The following is a 23,787-nucleotide window of genomic DNA, read 5'->3' as shown; positions in this document are numbered from 1 at the left end:
ACCAGGGAAGAGTATAAAAATATTGCTCGGGCATGTAGGAAAGATATCAGGAGGGCCAAATCGCACCTGGAGCTGCAGCTAGCAAGAGATGTCAAGAGTAACAAGAAGGGTTTCTTCAGGTATGTTGGCAACAAGAAGAAAGCCAAGGAAAGTGTGGGCCCCTTACTGAATGAGGGAGGCAAGCTAGTGACAGAGGATGTGGAAAAAGCTAATGTACTCAATGCTTTTTTTGCCTCTGTTTTCACTAACAAGGTCAGCTCCCAGACTGCTGTGCTGGGCAACACAAAATGGGGAAGAGATGGCCAGCCCTCTGTAGAGATAGAGGTGGTTAGGGACTATTTAGAAAAGCTGGACGTGCACAAGTCCATGGGGCCGGACGAATTGCATCCGAGAGTGCTGAAGGAATTGGCGGCTGTGATTGCAGAGCCCTTGGCCATTATCTTTGAAAACTCGTGGCGAACGGGGGAAGTCCCGGATGACTGGAAAAAGGCTAATGTAGTGCCCATCTTTAAAAAAGGGAAGAAGGAGGATCCTGGGAACTACAGGCCGGTCAGCCTAACCTCAGTCCCTGGAAAAATCATGGAGCAGGTCCTCAAAGAATCAATCCTGAAGCACTTAGAGGAGAGGAAAGTGATCAGGAACAGTCAGCATGGATTCACCAAGGGAAGGTCATGCCTGACTAATCTAATCGCCTTTTATGATGAGATTACTGGTTCTGTGGATGAAGGGAAAGCAGTGGATGTATTGTTTCTTGACTTTAGCAAAGCTTTTGACACGGTCTCCCACAGCATTCTTGTCAGCAAGTTAAGGAAGTATGGGCTGGATGAATGCACTATAAGGTGGGTAGAAAGCTGGCTAGATTGTCGGGCTCAACGGGTAGTGATCAATGGCTCCATGTCTAGTTGGCAGCCGGTGTCAAGTGGAGTGCCCCAGGGGTCGGTCCTGGGGCCCGTTTTGTTCAATATCTTCATAAATGATCTGGAGGATGGTGTGGATTGCACTCTCAGCAAATTTGCGGATGATACTAAACTGGGAGGAGTGGTAGATACGCTGGAGGGGAGGGATAGGATACAGAAGGACCTAGACAAATTGGAGGATTGGGCCAAAAGAAATCTAATGAGGTTCAATAAGGATAAATGCAGGGTCCTGCACTTAGGATGGAAGAATCCAATGCACCGCTACAGACTAGGGACCGAATGGCTCGGCAGCAGTTCTGCGGAAAAGGACCTAGGGGTGACAGTGGACGAGAAGCTGGATATGAGTCAGCAGTGTGCCCTTGTTGCCAAGAAGGCCAATGGCATTTTGGGATGTATAAGTAGGGGCATAGCGAGCAGATCGAGGGACGTGATCGTTCCCCTCTATTCGACACTGGTGAGGCCTCATCTGGAGTACTGTGTCCAGTTTTGGGCCCCACACTACAGGAAGGATGTGGATAAATTGGAAAGAGTACAACGAAGGGCAACGAAAATGATTAGGGGTCTAGAGCACATGACTTATGAGGAGAGGCTGAGGGAGCTGGGATTGTTTAGTCTGCAGAAGAGAAGAATGAGGGGGGATTTGATAGCTGCTTTCAACTACCTGAAAGGGGGTTTCAAAGAGGATGGCTCTAGACTGTTCTCAATGGTAGCAGATGACAGAACGAGGAGTAATGGTCTCAAGTTGCAATGGGGGAGGTTTAGATTGGATATTAGGAAAAACTTTTTCACTAAGAGGGTGGTGAAACACTGGAATGCGTTACCTAGGGAGGTGGTAGAATCTCCTTCCTTAGAGGTTTTTAAGGTCAGGCTTGACAAAGCCCTAGCTGGGATGATTTAACTGGGACTTGGTCCTGCTTTGAGCAGGGGGTTGGACTAGATGACCTTCTGGGGTCCCTTCCAACCCTGATATTCTATGATTCTATGATTCTATGAATTTATCTTGACTCAGATCTCCCTCCCTTCCTAGGTTTCTCTTCTCTGGCTTTGCCTTTCTTCTGCCCTTTCTTTGATTTAAAAGTTACAAGTTATAGTTATTATAGAAACCTCCATCACAGAAAAAGAAAAAGCAACAACAAACAAACAAAAGGGAAGAAGGAGGATCCAGGGACCTACAGTCCAGTCAGTCTTACCTCAATCCCTGGAAAAATCATGGAGCAGGTCCACAAGGAATCAATTCTGAAGCACTTAGAGGAGAGGAAAGTGATCAGGAACAGTCAGCATGGATTCACCAAGGGCAAGTCACACCTGACTAACCTAATTGCCTTCTATGACGAGATAACTGGCTCTGTGGATAAGGGGAAAGCAGTGGATGTGTTATTCTTTGACTTTAGCAAAGTTTTTGGCACAGTCTCCCACAGTATTCTTGCCAGCAAGTTAAAGAAGTATGGGCTGGATGAATGGACTATAAGGTGGATAGAAAGCTGGCTAGATCATCGGGCTCAACGGGTAGTGATCAATGGCTCCATGTCTAGTTGGCAGCCGGTATCAAGCGGACTGCCCCAAAGGTTGGTCCTGGGGCCGGTTTTGTGCAATCTCTTCATTAATGATCTGGAGGATGGCGTGGACTACACCCTCAGCAAGTGTGCAGATGACACTAAACTGGGAGGAGTAGATACACTGGAGGGTAGGGATAGGATACAGAGAGCCCTAGACAAATTAGAGGATTGGGCCAAAAGAAATCTGACGAGGTTCAACAAGGACAAGTGCAGAGTCCTGCACTTAGGATGGAAGAATCCCATGCACCGCTACAGACTAAGGACCAAATGGCTAGGTAGCAATTCTGCAGAAAAGGGCCTAGGGGTTACAGTGGACAAGAAGCTAGTCAACAGTGTGCCCTTGTTGCCAAGAAGGCCAATGGCATTTTGGGCTGTATAAGTAGATGCATTGCCAGCAGCTCGAGGGATGTGATCGTTCCCTTCATGAGGCCTCATTTGGAGTACTGTGTCCAGTTTTGGGCCCCACACTACAAGAAGGATGTGAAAAAATTGGAAAGCATCCAGTGGAGGGCAACAAAAATTATTAGGGGACTGGAACTCATGACTTACGAGGAGAGGCTGAGGGAACTGGGATTATTTAGTCTGCAGAAGAGAAGAATAAGGGGGGATTTGATAGCTGGTTTCAACTACCTGAAAGGGGGTTCCAAAGAGGATGGATCTAGACTGTTCTCAGTGGTAGCAGATGACAGAACGAGGAGTAATGGTCTCAAGTTGCAGTGGGGGAGGTTTAGGTTGGATATTAGGAAAAACTTTTTCACTAGGAGGGTGGTGAAACACTGGAATGCATTATCTAGGGAGGTGGTGGAATCTCCTTCCTTTGAAGTTTTTAAGGTCAGGCTTGACAAAGCCCTGGCTGGGATGATTTAGTTGGGGATTGGTCCTGCTTTGAACAGGGGGTTGGACTAGATGACCTCCTGAGGTCCCTTCCAACCCTGATATTCTATTATTTAAACAGAAAACTTAAGGTAAAAACTTTACTTTAAATAAGTCCAATAAATTAATTATTCTAATCCTTCAGGAATGCAATCGCTGCAAATGCTCTGAACTTTCTTGAAGATATGGTTGCCAAACAACAGAAGTGTTTAAAATAAAAGTAATATGAAGTAATGAAAATTGCCTTAAGTTAACTAAATTAATACAACAAAGGGGGAAATATTATGGATTTTTATCAATTCTTATTAAAATTTTAAATAAAAAGTTAATATTTTGTTTATTTAAATGTTTAATATTTTTATTTACCTGTCTGTTTTCTAAAATGCACTGCTTTAATAACTAAATTCTTAATGCCTTATTTTGTATAGTTTGAATATAATTTTAGCACCATTTGTCTTTAATAGTAAGTTTGTTCTGTATTTCATTAATGTTGTCCTGTATTGTATGTTGTATTTGTCACATGAAATTTTTTTATTTTGTTGTAACAAAAGTCAATATTATACTTTTTAAAACATAAGTGGTACCACACTATTTTAATATTATGGTTGAGGTATAACCATCATATTATTAATAACTGATTATTTTTTGCAAAGCTCCAAAAGGCCTCAGTTATAAATACATCTACATATATTTCTGCCTCAACAAATAAAGCAATTGCAAACAAAAAGGATTTTCTTTTTTTAATCACAGGTTTGTTTATTTTATTCAAAGGAAAAATGTAAGAGGGAACCTCAATATTAATATAAAGGAAATATCAGCAAAATGTCAATTTCTTGTTTGGGTTTTTATAAACTTGTTTGCACATTTAAATATAGTTATAAGAATGTTATAATGAAAATGTAAAAAAAATATAACAATATGTATGTCTGGTTATTTTGCAAAATATTAAAGATAACCAAACAATTTCAACAGGTTTCCACCTTTGTCTCCCAAACACAACCAGGTGTCATAAAAGCTTAATACCCTCAAAGTGTGTGCATAGACCTGCATTTAATATTCATTTTGATTTAATCTTTATGATCTTTTATTTTGTTATGTTAAAGGGAAGTAATGGTTGTTAAAGTGTGCGCTTTCAAATACAGTAGTTAACAAAATTGAATTGGTATTATAAGCAAATTAACTCTAAAAAGCTTGGGTAAAAAATTATGATGCTACTCTTTTGCTAAAACAGTGCTCAGCATGAGAAAGCAATACACTTTCTCACAGAAGATGGTGGACATCTTTTTTAGCAGTTAAGCACTCTATTTAGTATAAAAAATAAGTAACACAAACGTTAAGGAAGTAAAAATGAATGTCTATGCAAAAACTGCAAATGTATTTGAAACAGTTATATTTGTGCCAGAAAGTTGGAAAAATCAAAACAAAAGAATAGCTTGTGTTATAAAAAACTTGCTCCCTAGTATGTTGTAAACAAACTAAGTTAATCTGTGTATTAAATTTGGGTAACTGAAAACAAGATAAATGTCAAACAAACAAATAAACAATTTTATTATGTTAACTAACATAAGCTGTTTAAAGTGGTTAACATCAGAAGATATCAGAAGATATCAGTGCACAGTGAAGAAATCCCTGGGCATCAAGAAAGAAAAATGAAGTGCTTTATAAATAATAGACTGGTCAATTCCACCTCAGTCTTCTATATACGAACAATTAAGTGTGCAATCAGCTGATAACCACTTGCTGGGACAGGTCTAACTGTGGTTTAGAAATGTATATTATTGAGCAAAGTAAGTTCATGTGCCTGTGGCTTTAAATCTTTATCACTGAAATATGGATTAATTTGGCTACCATGTAAAAGCAACTGTATTATTGTTAAAAAGAAAAGGAGCACTTGTGGCACCTTAGAGATTAACAAATTTATTAACAAGAGTGATAAGGTAAGGGTAATAGCTCACCTTACCTGATCACTCTCATTATAGTGTATATGGTAACATCCATTATTTCATGTTCTCTGTGTATATAAATCTCCCCACTGTATTTTCCACTGAATGCATCCGATGAAGTGAGCTGTAGCTCACGAAAGCTTATGCTCAAATAAATTTGTTAGTCTCTAAGGTGCCAAAAGTACTCCTTTTCCTTTTGCGGATACAGACTAACACGGCTGCTACTCTGAAACCTTTATTATTGCTGTATACTTCTCTGGTAATTGATATACTAGAATTTTATCAGAAATATGCACAACACTCAAGGTCTGGGCAAGAGACTATTCCACAGTCTGGTATCTCTCAAAATATGAGACTTCGAAATCTAGATGGAATTATGATTACATTTCAAGATTATCTGAATCTGGAGATTTATTTGGAACAGGAGTAAGGAGATAGATAGATAGATAGATAAAAACTAACTATTTTGACTACCAAGCAGTGGAAACTAGCTCTGTAATTTATGGTATTAAGGGCCTGACTGCTAAATTGTTTAACCAAATACTAGTAAAAATTAACAAACTAATTGCAGCAAACAATATAAAGGTAAGAAAAAAACAAATTGGTAAAGAAATGTTGAATGTTGTTGCATATAAACAAGTCTGGGGTTTTTCTAAGGCAAAACAATTGTACTTTAGTACACCCAAAATGATTGGTGGATGTGTATGTAAATATAACCCAGCTGGAGAGCCAGAAGGGACATAGTGGCAACCATACTGGGTAGCACAGGAATTCTATGAAATTCTGCAAACAGTAAGAAATTACACTGTAAAATTCACTTGTTAACTGATGGATTAGGTCAAGCCATTAAAAAAGGAGGAGGGATTAGTATTTTAATCATGTAGCCAAAGGCATTAATTATTAGTAATATGTACTTGTTATAAACATACGGGAAACATAAGGGTAGCATAAAATCCCTCCTTTACGTGTAACGGGTTAAGAAGCTCAAATAACCAGGTTGTCACCTGACCAAAAGGACCAATAAGGGAAGAAGATCTTTTCAAATCTGTGGGGGGAGGTTTTGTTTGTGCTCTCTTTGTTTCTGCTCTCTTGGGACACAGAGAGGGACTAGGCAGGAAAAAAACCTCTCCTAAAACCCTACCTGAAATAAGCATCTAAGATTACAAAAAGTGTAAGTAAAGCAAGGAAATGTATTAGATTATCTTTTGTTTTAGCTTGTGAATTTTCCCTAGCCTAAGAGGGAGGTTTGTTCTTGTTTTTGTAACCTTGAAGTTTTGCCTAGAGGGGAATCCTCAGTGTTTTAAATCTTATTACCCTGTAAAATTACCTTCCATCCTGATTTTACTTCTTTCTTTATAATAAAGTTCTGCTTTTAAGAACCTGATTGGTTTTTAGTGTCCTAAAAACCCAAGGGTCTGGTCTGTGGTCACCTTGTTTACCTATTTGGTTGGTATATTATTCTCAAGCCTCCCCAGGAAAGGGGGTGAAGGAGCTTGGGGGGATATTTTGGGCAAACAGGAACTCCAAGTGGTCCTTTTCCTGAATCTTTGTCTAACTTACTTGGTGGTGGCAGCAATACTGTCCAAGGAGAAGGAAGAATTTGTGCCTTGGGGAAGTTTTTAATCTAAGCTGGTAAAAATAAACTTCGGGGGTCTTTCATTTGGGTCCCCACATCTGCACCCCAGAGTTCAGAGTGGGGAGGGAACCCTGCCATGGTAGCAGAGCAGTGGAATAATTCTGAACCAAAAGAACAGACCTCAGGATATTAAAAGGACTTTTTTTCTTCTTCTTTTGGGCTTGAAAACCAGGGAGGGTTTTTTTTTAAAAAAAGGATTTTTTTTTTTAACTGAGAGCAGCTGGAGGTTTTTTTCTCTGCTTCAGAGCAGAGTAGTTAAGTCCTCCAAGGGAATTTACAAGATGTTTTTTTTTTCTTTCTAGCTCTTGGGTTAGGCTAGGCTAAGCACAGGAAGCCTAGGATGATGGAAAGTGAGGTCCAAAAGAAACTAGAATTACCCAGATTGGAAGCTGAAGAGAGACAGAATGAACATGAAAGACAAATGGCCTTAAAACGCTTGCAGTTGGACGCAGAGGAGAGGAAGGAGGCAAAACGCTTGGAGGCAGAAACAGCCAGGGAGGAGACTGCCCTTAAAAGAGCCCTAGAATTAAAAGACAGAGAAATACAGGTCCAGATTGAGACCCAGAAGCATGAACTGGCTATTATGGAGTTGAAAAGACAGACCCCTTCAGCAGCTGGCTCCACTTCCCCAAAAATCCACAAATGGGAGTGACTATGTCCACAGTATGATGAATCCAGTGATATTGCTGAATATTTCATCACCTTTGAGAGACTGTGCACCCTCCATGCAATTCCTGAAGATAACAAGATGACCACACTAGTAGCAAAATTGACTGGAAGTGCTATGGACATATTCAACAAGTTGCCTATTGAGGATGCTTCTGACTATGGTAAATGTAAGGATTTTGTTTTGAAACAATTTCAAATTACACCTGAAATTTACAGAGTAAAATTTAGAGCCCTTAAGAGAGGGGCTGGACTAAGTAATGTGGTTTATGTAAACCACATGAAGGATCTGTTAGAAAAATGGGTCAAAGGAAGGGGTGTAACTAGCTTTGAAGGAATGTGTGATTTGGTTGTACAGGAGCAGTTCCTGACTATGACCAATAATGATGTAAAACAGTGCTTATGGGATAAGAAAATGGACTCAGCAGAAAGTCTTGCTTTTTATGCTGATCAATACGAGCAGTCCCAGATCGCCAGAAAGATGGGGTAAATCAGAACAAAATGGGTGAATGTAGCAGAGAGAAACAACCCTGGTCATAGTTTGGGAAGATACCAGAAGCAACAACCCGAGACCACACCATACCACCAGGGACAGTCCAAAGCCCCACCTACACCCCAAGGAAAACCCCAGACACCTTATCATCCCACCACATCATTCTCCAGCAACCCACCTTGCCCCACTGACCAGTCAGCTGGGCGATTTTTTAAAGGTAATGAGGTGGGACATGTAAAGGCCAACTGCCCCAAGAACCCCAACAGATTACAGTTCATTGCACCAGGGTCACACCAAAGTTCCTCAGGCCCAAATGCCTCCCAGATACCCTCAGAGCAAAGGGAAACTAAGGAAAGGCCTCTCTGTTTTTTCCACCAGATGCATCCGATGAAGTGAGCTGTAGCTCACGAAAGCTTATGCTCTAATAAATTTGTTAGTCTCTAAGGTGCCCCAAGTACTCCTTTTCTTTTTGCGAATACAGACTAACACGGCTGCTACTCTGAAACCTGTCAAAGGGAAACTGTGAGTGTGGGTGGAAATAAGGTTATCGCGTGGAGGGACACTGGAGCATAGATGTCAGCTATCTCCAATCCTTAGTGGACCCCTAATTCATCAACCCAGAGGCCCAAGTGATGATTCAACCCTTCAAGTCAAATTCTTTTGACTTGCCTACTGCCAAGTTGCCTGTCCAGTACAAGGGCTGGTCAGGAATGTGGACTTTTGCAGTCTATGATGATTATCCCATTCCCATGGTGCTGGGGGAAGACTTGGCCAACCATGTGAAGCTGGCCAAGGGGGTGGGAATGGTCACCCGCAGCCAGGCTAAGCAAGCCTCCACATCTATCCATGTTCCTGAGCCTTCTACAAGGGCCCAGTCTGTGTTACCAGAGACCCAGATTGAGGTGTTGGAACTGGACCCCATGCCAACGTCTGCAACGGCCATAGTGGATCCAGTCACAGAGACCCACCCAGAGCCAGTCCCAGAACCGGAAATGGTGGAGCAACCAGCACAAGAACCATTGCCAGCACTGAATCCAGTGCTTGCAACCCCGTCTGCAACTCCAACGCCAGAGGGAACCACTGACCCTGCACTGGCAGCAGCAGCTAAACCTGCACAAGAGGCTCAGTCGGAGCCTGAAACACAACATAGTGCACCAGCGGAGAGTGGTTCACAGTCAACGGAAACAGCCCCATCCCCTACATCGCTTCCAGAGGGACCAAGCCCAGGTCCACAATCCAGTGAGGAACTGATGTCTCCAGCATCAAGAGAACAGTTCCAGGCCGAGAAGGAAGCAGATGAAAGCCTCCAGGGAGTTTGGATGGTGGCACAAAGCAACCCCCGCATCTCAGCTCTTCTAATCTATCCTGGTTTGTTGTAGAAAGAGGACTTTTATCCAAGGAAACTCTTTTTGGTGGGCATCAGGAAGACTGGCATCCTCAAAGACAGTTGGTAGTTCCACCTAAGTACCAGGTAAAGCTCTTGAGCTTAGCCCATGATCATCCTAGTGGCCATGCTGCAGTGAACAGGACCAAAGACCATCTGGGGTGGTCCTTCCACTGGGAGGGAATGGGCAAGGACATTTCTACCTATGTCTGGTCTTGTGAGGTGTTCCAAAGAGTGGGAAAGCCCCAAGACCAGGTCAAAGACCTTCCCCATAATTGAGGTTCCATTATAGCATATATCTGTGGATATTCTGGGTCCCTTCCCTATGAAGACACCCAGAGGAAAGCAGTACATCCTGACCTTCATGGGTTTTGCCACCCGATGGCTTGAAGCAGTAGCTCTAAGCAACACCAGGGCTAAAAGCATGTGCCAGGCATTAACAGACATTTTTGCCAGAGTAGGTTGGCCTTTCAACATCCTTACAGATTCAGGAACTAATTTCCTGGCAGGAACTATGGAAAGCCTTTGGGAAGTTCATGGGGTGAACCACTTGGTTGACACCTCTTACCACCATCAAACAAATAGCCTGGTGGAGAAGTTTAATGGAATTTTGGGGGCCATGATATGTAAATTCATAAATGAGCACTCCAACGATTGGGACCTAGTGTTGCAGCAGTTGCTTTTTGCCTACAGGGCTGTACCACATCCCTTTTTGGGCTTTTCACCATTTGAACTTTTGTATGGCCACGAGGTTAAGGGACCATTACAGTTGGTGAAGCAGCAATGGGAGGGGTTTACACCTTCTCCAGGAACTAACATTCTGGACTTTGTAAACAACCTACAAAATACCCTCCAAGACTCTTTTTAGCCCTTGCTCAAGAACCTAAAAATGCTCAGGAAGAGCAAAAGGCCTGGTATGATAAACATGCCAGAAAGCGTTCCTTCAAAGTAGGGGACCAAGTCATGGTCTTGAAGGCGCTTGAGGACTATAAGATGGAAGCATTGTGGGCAGGGCCATTTACAGTCCAAGAACACCTGGGAGCTGTTAACTATCTCATAGCATCCCCTACCTCAACCCTAAAGCCTAAAGTGAACCACGTTAATTCTCTCAAGCCCTTTTATTCCTGAGAATTAAAGATTTTTCAGTTTACAGTCCAGGGAGGAGATGACGCTGAGTGGCCTGAAGGTGTGAAGAAAAAAGTGACAGTGGCATGGAAGAGGCGAACCTCTCCTTGACCCTTGGATGTATACAGTGACAGCAGATCAAGGAGCTGTGCACTGGCTTTGCACCAATGTTCTCAGCCTCCCCAGGACTGACTGAATGGGCATACCACGCCATTGACACAAGTAATGCTCATCCCATTAGAGCCCAACCTTACCAAGTGACTCCTCAAGCCAAAACTGCTATAGAACGGGAGATCAAGGACATGCTACAGATGGGTGTAATCCACTCCTCACGCAGTACATGGGCATCTCCAGTGGTTCTAGTTCCCAAACCAGATGTGGAAATAAGCTTTTGCATGAACTACCATAAGCTAAATGCTATAACTTGCCCAGACAACTATCCAATGCCACGCGTCAATGAGCTATTGGAGAAACTGTGACGTGCCCAGTTCATGTCTACCTTAGACTTAACTAAGGGGTACTGGCAAGTACTGCTAGATGAATCCACCAAGGAAAGGTCAGCCTTCATCACCCATAAAGAGCTGTATGAATTTAATGTGCTCCCTTTTGGGGTGAGAAATCCACCCGCCACCTTCCAGAAACTTGGAAATAGTCTCCTAGTGGAATTGGGAAATCTGCAGTTACCTACCTTAACAATGTGGCCATATTTTCTAATTCCTGGGCAGAACACCTGGAGCATCTACAAAAAGTCTTCGAGCACATAAGGGAAGCAGAACTAACTGTTAAGGCTAAAAAGTGTCAAATAGTTCTAAACAGAGAACTTACTTTGGACACGTGGTGGGTCAAGGAATTATCAACCCCCTACAGGCCAAAGTGAATGCTATCCAAAAGTGGCCTGTCCCAAAGTCAAAGAAACAGGTCCAATCCTTCTTAGGCTTCGCTGGGTATTACGGGCGATTTGTACCACACTCCAGCCAAATCGCCACCCCACTGACAGACCTGACCAAAAAGAAACAGCCATATGCAGTTCAGTGGACTGAAAAATGTCAGAAGGCCTTTAACCATCTTAAAGCCATACTCATGTCTGAGCCTGTGCTAAGGGCCCCAGATTTTGACAAACCTTTCCTAGTAACCACAGATGCGTCCAAGTGTGGTGTGCAACCAGTTTTAATGCAGAAAGGACCGGATCAAGAATCCCATCCTGTTGTGTTTCTCAGCAAAAAACTGTCTGAGAGGAAAAGCCACTGGTCAATCACAGAGAAGGAATATTATGCCATTGTGTACGTTCTGGAGAAGCTACGCCCATACGTTTGAGGACGGCGTTTCCACCTGCAGACCGACCATGCTGAGCTGAAGTGGCTTCATACTGTCAAGGAAAATAACAAAAAACTTCTTTGGTGGAGTTTAGCTCTCCAAGATTTCAGGAACTTCTAACGAAGTCGCTGATGCATGCTGCTCTAGAAGAATTAACTGGTTAAAATAGTCCTTAAAATGTAAAAAAATACTGTTAGTTCTTATTTAATCAGTAGTATGTCTAGAGGTGCATGTGTCTTATTAACTTTGTTTTCTCCTAGATCTCCAAGAAGAAATCACAGCCAGTGTGGAACAGGCTGTCCAGCACCGTCTCTGATTAGGGGGGATTTCATAAATAGGGGGAAGAGTAGCATAAAATCCCTCCTTGGCAGCTGTACTGAATTGCCTTACCTGTAAGGGGTTAAACAGTTCAAATAAACTAGTTGGCACCTGATCAGAAGGACCAATGATGAAAGTAGATACTTTCAAATCGGGGGGGGGGAGAGGATTTACTTGTTGGTCTCTTTTGTTGTTGTTCCCTCTCCCGAGGGAGGGAGAAGCCAAGCAGGTACAACATCTCCTAAAAATATACCTGGAATCATAGAATATCAGGGTTGGAAGGGACCTCAGGAAGTCATCTAGTCCAACCCCCTGCTCAAAGCAGGACCAATCTCCAACTAAATCATCCCAGCAGAGCTTTGTCAAGCCTGACCTTAAAACCTCCCTAGGTAACCCATTCCAGTGCTTCACCACCCTCCTAGTGAAAAAGATTTTCTAATATCCAACCTACCTCCCTCACGGCAACTTGGGACCATTACTCCTTGTTCTGTCATCTGCTACCACTGAGAACAGTCTAGATCCATCCTCTTTGGAACCCCCTTTCAGGTAGTTGAAACCAGCTATCAAATCCCCCCTCATTCTTCTCTTCTGCAGACTAAATAATCCCAGTTCCCTCAGCCTCTCCTCATAAATCATGTGTTCCAGTCCCCTAATAATTTTTGTTGCCCTCCGCTGGACTCTTTCCAATTTTTCCACATCCTTCTTGTAGTGTGGGGCCCAAAACTGGACACAGTACTCCAGATGAGGCCTCACCAATGCCGAATAGAGGGAATTATCCCGTCTCTCAATCTGCTGGCAATGCTCATACTTATACAGCCCTGCTCGGCAACAAAGGCACACTGTTGACTCATATCCAGCTTCTCATCCACTGTAACCCCTAGGACCTTTTCTGCAGAACTGCTGCCTAGCCACTTGGTCCCTAGTCTGCAGCAGTGCATGGGATTCTTCCGTCCTAAGTGCAGGACTCTGCACTTGTCGTTGTTGAACCTCATCAGATTTCTTTTGGCCTAATCCTCTAATTTGTATAGGTCCCCCTGTATGCTATCCCTACCCTGCAGTGTATCTACCACTCCTCCCAGTTTATGCATAGTAATCCATCTAATACCATAGAACTTGTAAGTAGGGCAAGGAAATGCATTAGGTTATCTTTTGTTTTAGCTTGTGAATTTTCCCGTTCTACAAAGGTAGTTTTATTCCTGTTTTTGTAACGGTGAAGCTGAGCCCAGAGGGGAGTCCTCTGTGTTTTAAATCTTTTATTTACCCTGTAAAGTTACCTTCCATCCTGATATTGCAGGTGTGATTCTTTTTCTTTATAAATAAAGTTTTTTTAAGAACCTGAATGATTCCAGTGCACTAAAGACAAAGGGTCTGGTCTGTGTTCACATTGCTAAAGCAATTGGTTGGTATCTTATTCTCAAGCCTCCCCAGGAAAGGGGGTGAAGGGGATCGGGGGGATATTTTGCAGGGATAGGGATTCCAAGTGACCCTTCTCTGAATTTTTGTGTAAATCACTTAGTGGTGGCAGGAGTACCATCCAAGGACAAGGAAAGGAATTTGTGCCTTGGAAAGTTTTAACCTAAGCTGGTAGAATATAAACTGAGGCATTCTTTCATGGGGGTCCCCACGTCTTCACCACAGAGTTCAGAGTTGGGGAGGAACCCTGAGAATTATTGAACCCAGAGTAAGTGATTAATACCTGGGGGAGCAAACAGCTGCACATATCTCTATATCGCTGATATAGAGGGCGGACAATTTATGAGTTTTTACCCTGCATAAGCTTTATACAGGGTAAAATGGATTTATTTGGGATTTGCATCCCAGTGGGAGCTGAGTGTTTGGGTGCTGGAGGCAAGTAACCTGCTGAACAGTTTTTGGTTAAAGGCTGCAACTTTGGGGGCATGGACCAGACTTGGGTCTGTGTTGCAGCAGGCTAGCTTGTCTGGCTCAACAAGGCAGGGTTCTGGAGTCCCAAGCTAGCAGGGAAAACTGGCTCAGCATGTCAGTGACAGCTCCAAGGGGGTCTCTTTTACCAAACCTGTCACACAAGCAGTTCTTCAGGTTTCCATACGCAGTCTAGAAATCCCTTTAGCCTGTGTCCAGCACTTCCTTCAGTTCAGTCCTTCTTCCTCAGGTGTTTCCAAGAGTTCTCTTGTGTGGGGAGTGAGGCCCCTAGATGACGTCACACCCCACCTTATATAGCTTTAACATATGGCAGGAACCCTTTGTTCCAAAAACAGTTCCCAGCCCAGTCTGTGGAAAAATACAGGTAACCAAAACGACGTTCAGTATCATGTGGTCTGGTCACATGCCCTTGCTGAGTCATAGCAGCCATTACTTACAGGCTGGCTGAAACATTTACAGGAAGGCTAAGCTCTGCCACAGTCCATTGTCTCTCAGGTTTTTCTGCAATTTCATACCAGAGCTCTGAGCAGTCATACTGCTCTCTTACATACAATGCAACTCCCACACCTTTTCTGCCCTGCCTGTCCTTCCTGAACAGTTTATATCCATCCATGACAGTACTCCAGTCATGTGAGTTATCCCACCAAGTCTCTGTTATTCCAATCACATCATAATTCCTTGACTGTGCCAGGACTTCCAGTTCTCCTTGCTTGTTTCCCAGGCTTCTTGTATTTGTGTATAGGCACTTAAGATAACTCATTGGTCATCCTGCTTTCTCAGTATGAAGCAGGATTCCTCCCCTCTTGTGCTGTCCTGCTCGTGCTTCCTCCTGGTATCCCACTTCCCCACTTACCTCAGGGCTTTGGTCTCCTTCCCCTGGTGAACCTAGTTTAGAGCCCTCCTCACTAGGTGAGCCAGCCTGCCTGCAAAGATGCTTTTCCCTCTCTTCATTAGGTGGAGCCATCTCTGCCTAGCAATCCTCCTTCTTGGTACACCATCCCATGGTCAAAGAATCCAAAGCCTTCTCTCCGTCACCACCTGCGTAGCCATTCATTGACTTCCACCATTTGACAGTCTCTACCCAGGCCTTTTCCTTTTACAGGGAGGATGGACGGAAACACCACTTTCACCTCAAACTCTTTTATCCTTCTCCCCAGAGCCACGTAGTCTGCAGAGATCTGCTCAAGGTCATAGAATCTATAGAATAACAGGGGTGGAAGGGGCCTCAGGAGGTCATCTAGTGCAACCCCCTGCTCAAAGCAGGACCAATCCCCAGTTTTTGCCCCGGATCCCTAAATGGCCTCTTCAAGGATTGAACTCACAACCCTGGGTTTAGCAGGCCAATGCTCAAACAACTAAGCTATCCCTCCCCACAAAACAAGACTGTCCCTCTTCTAAATGACAGGTTGTATCCAACTTTTAGAAAGGTTCTACCCAAAGGAGATTCCCCATTGAATTGGAAGCCTGAGTAACACAGTTGGTTGCCAGGTCATTCTTGGCAGTATCATTGGTGCCCACATGGAGAAGCAGGAACGGGTAGTGATCTGAGGGCTTGATGAGTCTCGGCAGTCTCTCTGTCACATCATGAATCCTAGCTCCTGGCAAGCAGCACACTTCTTGGCTTTCCTGGTCGGGATGTTAGATTGATGACTCAGTACCCTTTAGAAGGGAGTCCCCGACCACCACCACCTGCCTCCTTCTCTTCCGAATTTGGTCATGGAACATCCATCCCTAGGAAAATGCATCTCATGCATTCCAATCGGTGGAGTCTCCTTCTGCTCCCTTCCTTCCTATGCATCATCTAGTCCACTCTCCGCATTAGAACCTGTGGAGAGAACATGAAAACGGTTGCTCACCAGTATTTTCATTGCTGGTACATGGATGCTCCTCTTTTTTCTTCTGGAGGTCACATGCTGCCAATTTTTCTTCACCATCCTTCTGTCCCCGCTACGCAGTCTGCTCTGCTTCTTCAGAACTTTGTGCATGCAGAAGCATATCCTGATGTCTGTCTAGGAAATCTTCATTTTCTGTTATGCTCCCTTTGTCCTAGTTGATGGGAGCCATCAAGAATCTAAACCACCATTAATGGCCCACACTTTGCATAACTACAATAAGACCTCAGAGTTAGACTTCATATTTCTAGCTTCAGATACAAGAATGATACATACATACAAATAGGATGAACACACTCAGTAGATTATAAGCTTTGTAATGATACCTTACAAGAGACCATTTGCATAAAGCATATTCCAGTTACATCATATTCACATTCATAAGCATATTTTCATAAAGCATATGGAGTGCAACATCACAGTTCCCTCTATTTTTTTATATCCATGTGCAGAATGAATTTTGTTATGTGCACCATTATAGAGGTGATATGTGGTGGGGTGGGGCTGAGGGGTTCGGAGTGTGGAAAGTGGCTCAGGGCTGGGGCAGAGGGTGGTGGTGCAGCAAGGTGAAGGCTCTGGCTGGGGGTGTGGGCTCTGCGGTAGAGCCGGGGATGAGGGGTTTGGGGTTGTAAGGGGGCTCAGGGCTGGGGCTGAGGTTTGGAGTGTGGGGGCTGAGAGCTACAGCTGGGGGTGAGGACTTTGAGAAGGGGCAGGGATGAGGGGCTCAGGCTGCAGGAGGGGGCTCAGGGTTTGGGCAAAGAGTTGGAGTATGGGGGGAATGAGGGCTCTGGCTGGGGGTGCAGGCTATGGGGTGGGCCTGGGGATGAAGGGTTTGGGATGCAGGCTTCCCTGGGTCTGCAGTCGGGAGAGAGGACTATCCCAGCCCTCTCTTGCCATGGCAGCTCCAGTGCAGGGGGAGACGCACCTCTCCAGTCTAGGCCCCTGTGGCTGGGTGCCTACATGAGCCTTGATAGATTACTTAGAGGGAACGTAGTCCTGGATCACTATATCTATCTTACCATGGAGTCACAGACAGTCCCCTTAGGCTCTCGAGTCTATCTTGTCACCTGGACAAGCTGGACTTAGTGATAATTGGTCACTTACACCAAAAATCACATCACATTCAGGTTACTTCCAGCCCCAAGAGACCAGTCACTTACCCCAGATCAGTTGATACTCTAGATCTTACACCAAAGACAATCCTGTAGACCATCCTGTAATAAATTATATACAGGTTTATTAACTAGGAAAAAAGAAATAAAAGAGTTATTTACAGGTTAAAGCAAGCAATCATCTACACACAAATGAGTTACCATTTAAATCCTAGGAGTAACAGAGTTGTAGTGATCTGTCAATTCCAAATATTCTTCAGCGCTGACCCTGGGGTAACCCCTTGGGGTCTCTGGCTTCAGTTTGGTGTCTCTAGCCCTGTCATAGTTCAAACAGCCAAAAAAATGAAAAATCTTCACATCTACTATTTTTATTGCCCTCTTCCAGCCTTCAAATCGATGGGATGAGACCTTCTGCATGTACTGCTCCATGGACGCGATAAGGCCATTAACCAATCCTTTATATTGTGATGATCCTTGATGGCCCATCTGATTTTGATAGTCCTTGGGGATGGATAGAGGGATGATTCCTGTGCCTGAGTTCACAAGTTCAGAGGCAACATTTTTAGTTATAAAGTAAAACTTACATATTTTCTTGTTGCATGGACCACAGACATTACAAATGAGATTAATGCCTGTAGCAACTAACCACCATTTCATAGAGTCTAAATGCTAGATACTTTCTTACAAGACTAATACCTGTTTTGAGCAACACTAACAAACAGGTGACCTGGTCTGGTCTCCAGCTACAAGATTGTCAGTTCTTAGCTAATGCCTGCAACCTGGCAATCCTTTCCAGCCTTAATCTATTACAATCCGTATGTAGCTGCTGGTAAATGGTGGCATTCCAGAGATGCCCACTCTATTTCTAAGGGGCCTGTGGTGTCTAAAAAAGTCTTTGATTCTTGAAGTGATTCTGACACTTACTGCTGCAGAATAATGCACGGGATCATTAGCAATTGCTGGGATTTCACTTTTCACACGCCAGTTCATTTCAGAATCAGATTATCTAAATTCTCTTTTTGTGCATTTCCTTCTAGAATTCACAGATCTGAGTCTGGTAAGCAACAATGACTATTCTGGGCAGCTTGTTTTCTACAATGGGACGTGGGGCAGTTTTTGCTCCAATCAGATGTCTGAAGTCACCCTAGCAATTGTCTGCAAACAGCTGACAGTCTCTGAATATGGAAAGGGTCCCACATGGCTGGACCACTTAACATGTAGTAAGCAGCACAGCTCCCTCTGGCAGTGCCCATCAGACCCCTGGGATCCAAAGTCACATGATAACCAAGCAGAAGAGACCCATATTTCTTGCACTGGTAATTCTGAAACTACCTGCTTGTGCGCATGCGCACACACATGTATGTGATGTGTTTAATTAATTGAAGGGTTAGGATAGAACTTTTATTGTTGTTCATGTAACCCTTCTGCCTGTCAGAGTTGGCAGCAACAAGGGCCGGGTTCAGTATCTAGGGGTTCCGTTCCAATAACACAATGCAAAACCGACTCCAGCCCCCACCCAGTGACCTGGGACAAATATATACCACTTCTAAGAGTCAATACTTCCCCTCTCGCAAGCACAGAGTCTGAGTGTAGCAAAAGCCTTTTAATAACAGAGAGAAACAACGTGGCATTATGTTGGGGAAACACCACCAACAGGATTCATACCACAAACCATGAGCCAAAACCCACCCCAAGCAAATTGGGCCGTGTCCTTTCCCTTTGTTTTTTGAGTCCAGCAACCCAAAAGTGACCCAAAGTCCCAAAAGTCTCTGTCCCTGGTCAATGCAGCCCCAGAGTTCGAAAGTTTATCTGCAGAGTTTTACCTCCCAGCCTGGGTAGAAATGGGGGGGGGGGGTTAAGAGGCACCTTACATGGTTCAAAGTCAACTGCCCCACCTCCCCGCGGGGCTCCGCTCTGCTCCACCAGCCCTCCCACAAGTTGCTCTGCTCCACCAGCCGCTCCTCTACGCTACTTAACACAGCACTCAGTAACTGCAGCTCTTAGTAATTTTAGCTCTTTAGTGATTTCAGCTTGTAGTAGGAGAGCCTCAGTGTTAGTACACCATTAGCCTAAAATGAATTCAGCCAAGCAGCCTGCAACTAGACTCCTAATGGAATCAAAACTAGCTCTGATATTCCACAGTAGAGCAAGAAGGTACAATTGGTGTTTTGAGCCCTCACCAGAATCCTATACCCCTAAGTACTAATACATATCCCCTGCCTCTCTCTATTCACTAGGTTTTGGAACCCATGACCCTTGCCTAGCAAGTGCTGCTTAGTTGATGGCAAGTCCCTCCATCATAACAAAAGGCCAAGTACAGTTCCACTGTCCTTGATTCACAAAATCAAGATAATAACAGTTTATTCTTCCTTACCCAATAACAGAGAAACTGAGGCTCCTACAGCAGCCAAAGTGACCATCTACGTGGGGTGGGTGTGCCTATGTAAATGAGATCAGCCCCTGAAGTTCTTTTTCACAACCCGCCACAACTCACCACCAGATGTCAGAGTAGAGCTCATCCTGAGTCTGCTTACATCCACATCTCAGTGTAGGCAGATTTAAATTCTCAGCACAAAATACAAACATATTTTCAATCTTTTATAGGAATAAGCATTTGTCTGATTAACAACTGTCAAGGCTGATTCTGACTTTGTGCAGAAGGGGGGGGGGCCGCAAGGATTTTTAAAAATTAATACTTGCCACTCCAGGCTTGTATTAGAGTCCCAAGGTTACAGCTTTTTTCTGACCTTGGCTTGGTAAATGCTGCCACCATCCAAATGCAAAACCCCTTTTTGGAACCCAAGAAGGCGCATTTGGGAATTCCTTCCTGTGGGGTACTCTCAAGCCCTTTCACCCCTCTGGGGAAGAGCTGAGAAAGAAAACAAAGGAAATCAGCTGTTGCTACCAGCTAATTAAACAACATGTGCACAAACCTCTTAGGACACCAAAAATCCAAACCTGTTCTTAAAAAAGATTATTATTAAATAATAATTTAATTATTTAATTAAAAACAAAAAGAAAGAAAATACATCTGGAACTTAGGCTTTTGCTAGATTTTAAAAGAGCAATTCCAAAAATCAAGCACTCAAAATAGCTTTCTTGGGGGTTCAGCTTGAAGGTTACAAGCAGAGAAAAGCATCTAGGGTGAGCACAGAGGAGTCCGCTAGCTATAAGAAATAAACAGAAATAAACCTGATAGCATCTTTCCAAACATTTCTGATCTACTTACACACCTACTTACCAAATAAGTAGTTCTAGGTATGAGCAAATGATCTATGATCATACCTGGCTTAAAGCTTCTCACAGTATAACTGCCCCCCTTTTCCTCTTTCCCGGAGAACCATGACAGACACAAAAGGGAAGTTTTTTTCCCATTTTAAAAAGTTCTAGCCTTCCCATTGGCTCTTTTGCTCAGGTGCCCACCAGAGGTGAAAGTAAGCTGGTCTGGTCTGTTCTGGTCCCACGTTCTGGCAAGAGTCGGTACAGCGGCCAGAGCCCCGGACCCTTTAAATCACTGCCAGAGCCCCGCTGCCAGAGCCCACGGTAGCACCGGTGGCCCAGGGCTCAGGTGGTGATTTAAAGGGCCCGGGTCTCCCAGCAATGGCTGGAGCCCCAGGCCCTTTAATTCACCATCCGAGCCCCAGGACTTCCGGCCGACACCACAGTTACTGCTATCATGGGGCTCCAGCAATGATTTAAAGGGCCTAAGGCTCTCAGCCACTGCTACCGCAGCTGGAGCTACAGGCCCTTTAAATCTCAATTTCAGGGGCCCGGGGTTTTAAAGGCCCTGCCTCTTGCAGTTGAGGCTCCGCCCCCTTCTGGTTGAAGCCCCCCATCACCACCACTGCCCCTCCCTGCTCAGAACTCCGGCATACCGGTAAGTCCTTTAAGTTACTTTCATCCCTGGTGCCCACTCTCTTTCTTTTACCTGGGGACTTACAGCTAACTGACTGGCTGGATGTCCATAAAAGGAAGCTTCCCTTCTCCCCCTCACACACAGACTTCATTTATCACAACAACAAACATGGAAGTTAATCAATTAATTATAAAAGAGACCAGTATTACACAGTGCAATAAGGTATTGTGAGAGCTCAGAAAAGCCTCTCCCTAGAGACCGTCATTAGGCAGCTCTGTGGTTATTAATCCTTTTGGGATGAACAATCAGAGATGGGCCCAGGCTGAGCAGTTTGGGTCAAGACTGGAATCCCCACAAGTCTGTGTGCATGTCGACCTGTGTGTCTGAGTAACAGCTGAATAGCTAATTAATTAGGTATTAAATGACCCAGAGTTCACATTTCAGTTCATACAGTGCTGAAATTAGGGGTTTAAAATACAGATAAATTCTACTCCCACATCACACACAAAACCCAGTGCATTCACCTCTGCACTTTCTCTCCATAGGAAAAAAAGCAAAACCACCTCCAACCCTGTTTGTCGAATGCCCAAACTGTACAAGTTGCACAGGTATCTCTGCTTCTCACTGTCTTACTCTTGGTCCCTAAGGACTTTCCCAGCTGTCCCAGTAACATGTGAGGTTTCTGCATTTCCAGACCAGGAGAAGTTACGTGTCATGGGAGGAGAGGACAGATGCTCGGGGAGAGTGGAGGTTTGGTACCGTGGGTCCTGGGGAACGGTTTGTGATGATTCCTGGGACATGGCGGATGCTAATGTTGTGTGTAAACAACTGGGCTCTGGCTCTGCTGTATCTGCCCCTGGTGAGGCTGCATTTGGCGAGGGGACTGGTCCCATCTGGGTGGAGACATTGAATTGCAGAGGGACAGAGTCATCTCTCTGGGACTGTCCTGCCAAGCCCTGGGGTGAGAGTAACTGTGGTCATAAGGAAGATGCTGCCATGAACTGCTCAGGTGAGTGACAGGAGATGTTTCTGCTACATGCTCTAATTTTTGAGGAAGGAGAATGGATCTGCTCCCCGCACCCCCTTTGGTCCCAGACCAGGCCCTCCCATCTCCTGTGTGCAGGAGCATCATGGATGCTGTGGGGTGGAACCTTTGTGGGTCAGAATGGTTCAAGCGTCAGCCCACATAACCCCAGCATCCATCACAGGCCCCACTGTGCTGGTTTGTTAATAGAGTCCTCATTGCTGCACAGAGCACAAGGGACTTGGGCCCTAAATCACTAACAAACAGGCCCTGTGCTGCTGTGAGGGAGTTTGTGGAGGTGACAGCTGGAGACAACCAGGGACTTTCAGTGGTGAGGTTCCCCCGAGGAACAAACACGTCACCTCCCCCTCGTTCCACACTCCAAATCTCCTCCCTTTCCCTTTGCAGATCTGACAGAGAAGACAGATTCTCTGAATACCCCAGGTAAAATATCCCCCTCCTTCCATCAAGTGTTAAATTTCCCTGGGTCTAGGTCACAGCGGATGAGCTGCAAGCTGCAGCCTGAGGGAAGGAGCTCCTTTCCATGGAAATCTGAGGACGAATGACACCCGGATGGGAGCTGCAGGCCGTGCTGACAATTCCTGTCTGCTGGCTCCAGCTGACAGGGCAGGGCCCATGATTTAAACAGCAGCCTGTGAGCTGCCCCCATGGCGCACAGACTGTATCCCAGCCCGTTACCCTACTGTCCTGTGTTTTGCAATGAGTGATTGGGGAGCCCCCTGGGGCCCTCCTGACTCTCACAGGATAATCTCTCCCTGTTGCGTGTTCATTTCCATCCAAGCCCCCCATGATGCCCTCCGACTGCATTATCCTGGGGGCCCTGCTCTGCCTGTTCTTAATCATCCGGGGGGCGCAGGTGTGAAGTGCCAGGGCACAGTGCAGAAGTGGGTCCTGATTGGTGTCACTGTGTGAAACAGTTCTGTAATAGCAGCGGGGGGCTGCTGGGTGTCAGAGTGAGGGGCAATACCGGGCTGGGTGGGGTGGCTGAGGGTGCCTAACTCCTCTCTCATTTAAAATTTCATTAACTGTCTGGCAGTGGAACAGCCCAGGCATGAAATCTGGAGATGATGCTAGCTAGGTAAACTGACCTTTACAGTTTCAGAGAAGCTGCATCTGTATCCCCCATCACACTCTCTGGTGAGCCACTCCAGGAGTTCGGTGGTGTTTAGATGCTGCTTGTAATTATTAGAACTGGGAGCACTGGCTGTTGGGAGTCTGAAAGGACAGGAAACAGAGCAGAGAAGTTGAGGAGGCGGAATGAGAGCTACCGAGGGTGCAGCGGCTGCTTGGAAAGGAGGTTTCCACTTTAAAAATAAAGTCCTGTTGAAGATTTTTAGTATCTTGCCTGGTTGCTACAACATTTTGGTGATGAGGATGGATCTTCTGCCTCTGAACCCACCTGCACCCTTTCTGCAAAGCCCAGGTGAGCCTCCAATTGCTTTTACTGCCTGGATCCATATGTTTGAGACTTATCTGCTTGCAATCACTGCTACAGAGATTTCTGAAGTTAGAAAGCATGCTCTGCTAATCCACTGCCTTGGAGCAGAAGGGCAGCATATATTTTACACTTTTCTCCTTGCAAATGATAAATATGAGAGTGCACTCACTGCATTAAAGAACTTTTTTGTGCTAAAAGTGAATGTAGTAGCTAATCGCTACAGATTTCACCAGTATGAGCAGAAAACAGGGGAGACTATAATGCAGTATATTGCTTCCCTGAGGAGTCTGACTGTAACTTGTGACTTTGGGAATATG

General features: G+C 44.7%; 1 long non-coding RNA gene across 1 annotated transcript; it reads left to right on the top strand.

Annotated features, from left to right (window-relative positions):
• The first annotated feature begins 18,396 nt into the window (after positions 1 to 18,396).
• Positions 18,397 to 22,082, top strand: LOC122459896. The gene is made up of 3 exons (XR_006280864.1): positions 18,397 to 18,447; positions 21,533 to 21,595; positions 21,682 to 22,082. It is a non-coding gene; the product is annotated as an uncharacterized LOC122459896 (long non-coding RNA).
• Positions 22,083 to 23,787: the final 1,705 nt, after the last annotated feature.

This window comes from Dermochelys coriacea, chromosome 1 (genome assembly GCF_009764565.3).
Source record: "Dermochelys coriacea isolate rDerCor1 chromosome 1, rDerCor1.pri.v4, whole genome shotgun sequence".
Lineage (NCBI taxonomy): Eukaryota > Metazoa > Chordata > Testudines > Dermochelyidae > Dermochelys > Dermochelys coriacea.
The sequence above is the reverse complement of the archived record's forward strand: the minus strand, read 5'-3'. Positions and strand labels throughout refer to the sequence as shown.